At 32.2% G+C, this 7520-nt stretch overlaps 1 pseudogene; it reads left to right on the forward strand.

Annotated features, from left to right (window-relative positions):
* Positions 1-3235: 3235 nt before the first annotated feature.
* Positions 3236-3336, forward strand: LOC124500720 (uncharacterized; annotated as a pseudogene).
* The last annotated feature ends 4184 nt before the right edge of the window (positions 3337-7520 follow it).

Below are 7520 nucleotides of genomic sequence, written 5' to 3' on the forward strand. Positions count from 1 at the left end.
TTTTCATTCAAAAGCTGCCATGCCCAAATGTGTTTATGATAGATAATTAAATAACGTTACTCAGCAAACATGGAAAACCTTGAAGAATTTCAAATATGTTTTAAATTCTATTTCTATGTATTTTTATATACAATATCAGTTTTTTTTTTACTTTTTGAAAACCATAGTGCTATTTAGGTCTAAAATTGTGCTATGAATTTTGGATCTTAAAGCAAAGTTAATCAGTCAGTATGCATATTTTAAGAACTTATGTTAGTGTGAGAACATATCTTCTTATTCCCAGATGATAGCTCCTTCATCATATAAATCTTAACATAAATCTCTCTCTTACCGTATGAAATTCAATTTAATTGACTGAGTGACAAATTGGTTTAGTCTGTCATTATTAAGTAGTTTTTAATAAGTCCCATTGTGTGGGTGACCATATGCCTGGCATTCAAAGTGTGTTTTCTGTGTAAGCATGTCTTTACCATTTCATGTCCTTTGAAACTCTGTAAAAGCACCTTATACAGTCCTGGTTTTATTTTTTTGAGGTGACATTGCATAGAGGTGTTAGAGAGGGGAAAGATACAGTATTAAAGTGATATAAAAACTAAATTCAGTACCCCAAGATAAGCTAAGACACTTCTGAGCTACTTTAATAAAAACCAAATGCAGGTGACATTAATTACTGAAAAACATATCAATAAAGAACACCAAAAAATCATGAATGAAATGCAATAAATCACATTTCAAAGAAATGCTCAAAGAAATCCCTAGTGGTCAAAAATAGAGAACAGAAAATAAAGTGGGTAATCAGACACTACTTTTGTGAATCTTGGTAACAGAGAAGGTTGAGTATTAAGAGATCCATAGAAAGAGGTCAGCCAGGCTTGAGCTCTGCAATGGAGTCTCCTATGTAAAATGTTCAAAATGTAATTCCTCTAATTCAGCAGTGGAAAAGAAAACATTTTAAAGAGCCAAAGTAAAAAAAAAAATCTGAAAAGAATTATCAGCTATAGCTTGAATTCTGAATGAGGTAAAAATACTCATAACACCTATTTTTAACTAAAAGAAGCATATCTTCATGCAAATCTGGAGTTTAAATTTATGTAGTATATATTCCTAGGATTTTTTAAGGCAATAAATTTTCTACATTATGACAAATCTTAGAAAAACTGCAGAACTCACAAAGACAAAAACAATATTTGAATATGGCCAGGAAAATATCCTCTCCCCCCCCACACACACATTTTTTTACACTGACAGCATACTTTGTAAACAACAACAGTAATAGCCAGAGTGTAAAAATCCTATACTGAATGTGATGACACAAAAATAGCAGTCAACATAGAATTTTATTATCATGCATAAAATAATTTAAAAATGCAGCCAAAAGAAAGACATTTTCAGGCAAACAAAAACAGAGATTTATTACTAAAAAAACCTCATGGAGGAACTTCCATTGTGTACTTAGGATGGAGGAAATTAAAACCAGAGGAAGAACTAAGATGTAACATGATCAGCTAATAACAACAAAAAAATTGTAAACATATGTGTAAAATTAAACCAAGTTTCACTAAATGAAACAAAAATATGGTTATTTTTGCAGGTAAAAAGAAGGTGAAACTGAAATAGTGGCTTAAGGTGCTATGTAAGTTGCCCAAGAGTTAGTTGCAGTTAAAGATTTCTAATTTTCTATGACTGTTCAAGAGAATAGTATGGGAATATATTAACTATAAACTTGCTTAAAATATTAGGGATATTAATTAATTGGAGATAATAATTAAAAGAATCAAAGTATAAAATATAATATCCTGAACACTAGAGAAAGGAAAATGATAAATCCAAAATCCAAATTCAGAATGATAAAATCCAGAATGAGGAATGGGAAAGAATATGGAAAAGGCAGAGTAAATCGCAAGAACAAAGCAAGATATTGGTATAAATTCAAAATATCAATAATTATAGGAAATGCTAATGGACTTAATTCACCACTTAAAAATTTTAGATAGAATTTTAAAAAATATGGGTTCTTGGGGGGCCTGGGTGGCTCAGTCGGTTAAGCGGCCGACTTCGGCTCAGGTCATGATCTCGCGGTCTGTGAGTTCGAGCCCCACATCTGGCTCTGTGCTGACAGCTCAGAGCCTGGAGCCTGTTTCAGCTTCTGTGTCTCCCTCTCTCTGACCCTCCCCCGTTCATGCTCTGTCTCTCTGTCTCAAAAATAAATAAACGTTAAAAAAAAAATTAAAAAAAAAATGTGTTCTTTACATGAAACACACTTTAAATTTACACAGGATAAAGGAATACGTATACACAATATATACTATATCAAAATATGATAACATTACTAAGTTGTAAATAATATTAAATAAAAGATGATCATGTAACAGAGTAGAAGGCAAAACTTTTACTAAACATAAAGATCACTGCATACGTTAAAAAATTTAATGCAGAAGTAATAAAATTACTAAAAAATAAAATGAAGACAAAACTATAAATGGAGACTAGTAATTACTTTAGAATAATTAACTAGAAACATGACAAATGGGCTTTTTCCTAGTAACATATAACTAAGCAAACTTGCCTTAAGATGAATTAACAAACATCCGTATGTATATATACAAATATATTAAAGAATCTGAATTCATATAAGAATCAAGAGAGAAAGAAAAGAAAGTATTTGCTCCAGATAGTTTTGTTAATGAATTTCACTGAAAGTTTAAGCAAAAGATGATGCCAATGTTAAAATATTTCTGGGAATAGAAGAAAGGAAAATTATAGACTCTTCTTATTTATGAACACAGGAGGCAATGGAAAAATTTTTTAAAAAAGAGAAATAAAGGACATTTAGTAAAATAGAAGCAAATGTAAAAGCACAGATTGCTTGCCTTTTGAAATATGTACTAATGAGTTTATCACATTAAGAAATTAAAGAAAAGGCGTGTGGTTATCTCAGCAACTCAGAAAAACCGCAGAATGAAATTCAAAACCGATTTATTATTTAAAAAAGAACAACAAAAAACAAGCTAAACATGGAAGAAAACGTCTTACAGGATATTGATCGAAAACCTACTTTGAACACTTTAATAAAGTTGAAATGTTAAAACCATTTCCTTAAAAAATGAGAATCAGACAAGGATGCCGCCCTCAATGTATCTGTTCAACATTCTACCAGGTAGCCTAGTAAAATTGTAAAATAAGAAAATAAAACAAACACAGACAAACTGCATTTCTTTATTTCACATAAGATATATCCAACTCCAGTTGGATACTAAAATTGGAACGATACAGAGTAGATTAGCATAGCCCCTGCGCAAGGATGACACGCAAATTCATGAAGCGTTCCATACTTTTTAAAATAAAATAAAAATTACTTGTAAATTAGAAAACATTTCACATCGGGACATCTGGGTGACTCAGTGGGTTAAGCGTCCCACTTCAGCTCAGGTCACGATCTCACAATCTGTGAGTTCGAGCCCGCATCCCTGCTTTGGATTCTGTGTCTCCCCCTCTCTCTTCCCCTGCCCTGCTCATGCTCGCTCGCTCTCTCTCTCTCTCTCCCAAAAATACATAAACATTTAAAAAAATTAAAAAAGAAAGTATTTCACATTAAAAATATATAAACCGAAGAGTGATTAATCTGAAACTTAGTACAGTCAGAGTGCAAGTTTCTTCAGAATAAAATCAGTCTCTACATTGTGCAATTCTTTCCCTAAAAGAAAAACAGTATTAATAATTTTTGTTATCTGAAGAACAATTTTAATTAACTACTACATATTTTACATTAAAGTTGGGATTTAAAGTAGAATAATGTATAGCTCACAAATTCTATTTATACATTTTCCAACAAATTCTCAATAGAAGAAATCATTTTTTTTCAATCCAGAAATAGTGCCTCAAATCTAATTTTCCAATTATCCTTAATAAAAAAAAAAAAAAGATGGGTATACAATAGGTAAAGAGCACTGGCTTTTTAGTTATAAAAACCTAGATGGAAATTCTTTTCTAACACGAATTAAATTTTTTTTTTTAACGTTTATTTATTTTTGGGACAGAGAGAGACAGAGCATGAACGGGGGAGGGGCGGAGAGAGAGAGGGAGACACAGAATCGGAAACAGGCTCCAGGCTCTGAGCCATCAGCCCAGAGCCTGACGCGGGGCTCGAACTCACGGACCGCAAGATCGTGACCTGAGCTGAAGTCGGACGCTTAACCGACTGCGCCACCCAGGCGCCCCTCTAACACGAATTAAATTGTGACTTTGGATAAACAAACAAAAAAAAAGATATATCCAACTCCATAGGTAAATATAGATTATATATAGATAATTTATTAGAATTAATGAAGGAGTTCAGCAAAGTTTCATGTAAGATTAGTATATAACTGTCAAATTCCATTTCTATAGTTCAGCAGCAGATGATAGATTTAAAAACTAATAACTTACAATAAAGCAATGATAGGTATTTATAACTGAATTACATTAAAAGTGAAGAAACATGGTGAAAATTCAGAATTTTGTATTAAAGTCTTTCATTAAATTTTGGAGAAATTTGTAAAAAAGAAAATTTATATAATGTTCATGGATAGAAGGAGAGAAATGTTAAGATTATGAATATTTTTCAAATTATCTTTAGGTTTAGGAATCTGACCAATCTCGAATTTGCGATTAATTCTAAATTTGAATTGGGAGGTTATGGACTTTGAATAGCTGAGAATATTTTGAGGAACAAGAAGTGTGGGAACTACTCCTCAGGTATCGAACCATTTTATAAAGTTATGCAACCAAGACGTTGTTTAGTCAGCTCATGGATAAAGACCAGTGGAACTAAACAGAGTATAGATACCAGTCTGTCAACATGAAAATACAACATGAGAGAGCTAAGGAAATGACAGATACAAAATTAAAAGACCCGAACAGTTGGTTCTCTATGAACAAATGAAATTGAACCCCCCAATTTAGACAACATATAAAGATAAATGTGTAAGTATAAGAGAATCCTCTTTTTTTTTATGGCCATTGGTGAAGAAATATATTGCAAACAATACACAAATTATCCTTAACACATTAAAATTTAAAATCCTAAAAAAATAAATAAAAGAAAATGAAATTCTTGTGCAACATAGGAAAACGACTATGTTACAGGTGGGATAGGAAATCTACAATGTTTATAACTCTCATAACATTAGTGCAGATTATATTAGGGTCACTTTAACATCATTATAAAACTATCCAATCTATAAATAGCAAGGTAAGTAAATAATATTAAGAGACAACTCAGCGGGGAGAAACCTGATTAGCCAATAAAATATGAAATGAAGTTTCAATAATAATTAGGAAAATCCAAATATAGTAAAAATAAGAAACTTTTCATGCTCATGAAATTAATAGTCTAGTTTTACAGAAAACTTTTTGTTACACATGGGAATGTTAATTGCTTTAATCACTTGGAAAGACCAATTTAGGAAATAGTGCATTTGAAGGTGGTGATGCCCTTTCCATTCCACTCAGTTATACTCTAAATCTTGTGCATATTGAGATGTGTAAAATGTTCAGAATAGTGACGTTTGTAAAGGAAGAAATTAGAAAATATTGAAATGCTTGCAAAAATCAAGACTTTTTTTATCCATGCAGTGGTGTGTAATATGTAGAAGTGAATGAACTAGAGTTACATGTATTAACATGGATAAATCTCAAAAACATAAATTTGAGTGAAAAATGGTATAAGAATATGGAGAGTATAATGTGGTTTGTTTAAGTTTTAAAATTATGCAATTTGATTAATGGTATTATGTCTTAAGAACATAAATAATTTCAGTAAGGTGAAATTATGTACATAGAATTAAGTATCAAATTCAGCATAGTGGTTAGCTTGTAATAGGGAAGCAGGTTGATGGAGGGGCTGACACTGGTTTTCATTGCCTTTTGTAATGCCTTTTCATAAGCTGGAGAGCAGATACATAGGTGTTGATTATTTCATTCTGTATGCCTTTGATGTAGTTGAAGTGGTTTTTAATCTATTTAGAAAGTCAACTTCAGATTTTCTACTTTGGGTTGTAAAAGGAAAATTCTTGCCATTTTCTTGACCCAGACATGAACTGATGACTTTTGAAAAATGTCTTTCTGTAGCCCATCTGAATCCTGTCTGTAATATTTAAATGGCAGTACTTGTAACAGATAACAGAAAGCAATGGCATATATCATGATAAGCTGACTAAAAATACTTATTTTGTTCTAGAGCAGTATGATGTTCTCTATAAAGTCCCTCCTGTGTTACCACTGTGATCTCCTCACAGTGGTAGGAGTATCACAGTGGATACTCCTTTGAGTATCCTCAAAATCTACTCAGGAACACAAAGTTCTAGGATAAATGATCTTAGATACAGATTTTGGGATGTTTTTGTTACCTCTGAAGGCATGCATCTTTTTCTGATTACTGATGTTAGAAAGACCTATGCCTTCAGGGGTACTGTCCTCCATAACTCTCAGGGACAGTTCAGAAGATAATATCTGAAAGCCATATGCTAAACTCAATATCTTTCCTGTAATATACACACCTTTGGGTTAGTTCTTTGGTTATTTAATATTTCCCAGCCAAAAAAGATGGAACTAGTAAATAGCCTTAGTTTCTGCTCAGATTCATCTATAGAGTCCCAGAAAGAAAGGTCAGGCTCTGCGTTTTGATTAACACTTGTTTTTCTACTACCACAAAGCAATATTTTTTGGTCAGTGGGTCACATCCACGTTCTAATTCTGAATTCTTCACCTACAACTTATGAAAACCTGAAAAAAAAAACCCTTGAACTATTGGGTATCAGTTTTTTAATTTGTGAAACTAGAAAGACTATACCTAATTCATAGAACTTCTATGAGAATTAAGTGTGTGGAACTCTCTAAAATACTGGTTATTATTATCAATTTATTTAAAATATGTATAATCTCCAAATTCACCCATTCTTCTATAGATCTTTTGTTTTTGAAAGCTCAAATAAGTTTATCCTCTGAAATCCAAGATTTCAGAAGAAAATAATGAAGACTCACACTACTTAAAAAAAAGAAAAGGAAAGAAAAGGAAATGGTTGCATTTCCAAATTGAGATATTTTCAGTCCATACTCCAGTAACTCCTTTCGCTTTACCAAGGAAGAAGGCATTCAGATCGGAGTCAGTATCCACCGTTGTATGCCTGCTCGCTGCAGATTTCTCTTTGTTTTGTTTCGTTTTCTTTGTTTCTTAATTTGGGTGCAGCTCCTAGTTAAAAGCAGGCTAAGTTTTCCAGTTTGTGTATACCGGGAAAAGAGGTAGGACAAATATTTCTGAGATCTTGGAGCACATAATAAAATTTTAGAAAATCATACTTACACTTACTGTGCAATAAGGGATACAAAAAGATCTAATTAAAAACAAAGCTAACCTTTCTTAAGTATTACTAGACAGTGTGCTAAGTCCCTTGCAATTTATGTCAGGTAGGGCACACCTGAGGTTTGTCCTACGAAGTAGGGGTCATTATTAGTCATTTTACAGATGGGTAAACTGAGGCAAT

Source organism: Lynx rufus, unplaced genomic scaffold (genome assembly GCF_022079265.1).
Source record: "Lynx rufus isolate CCGP_SWC_20201006 ecotype Redwood Valley unplaced genomic scaffold, mLynRuf1.p SCAF_6, whole genome shotgun sequence".
Taxonomy (NCBI): Eukaryota; Metazoa; Chordata; class Mammalia; order Carnivora; family Felidae; genus Lynx; species Lynx rufus.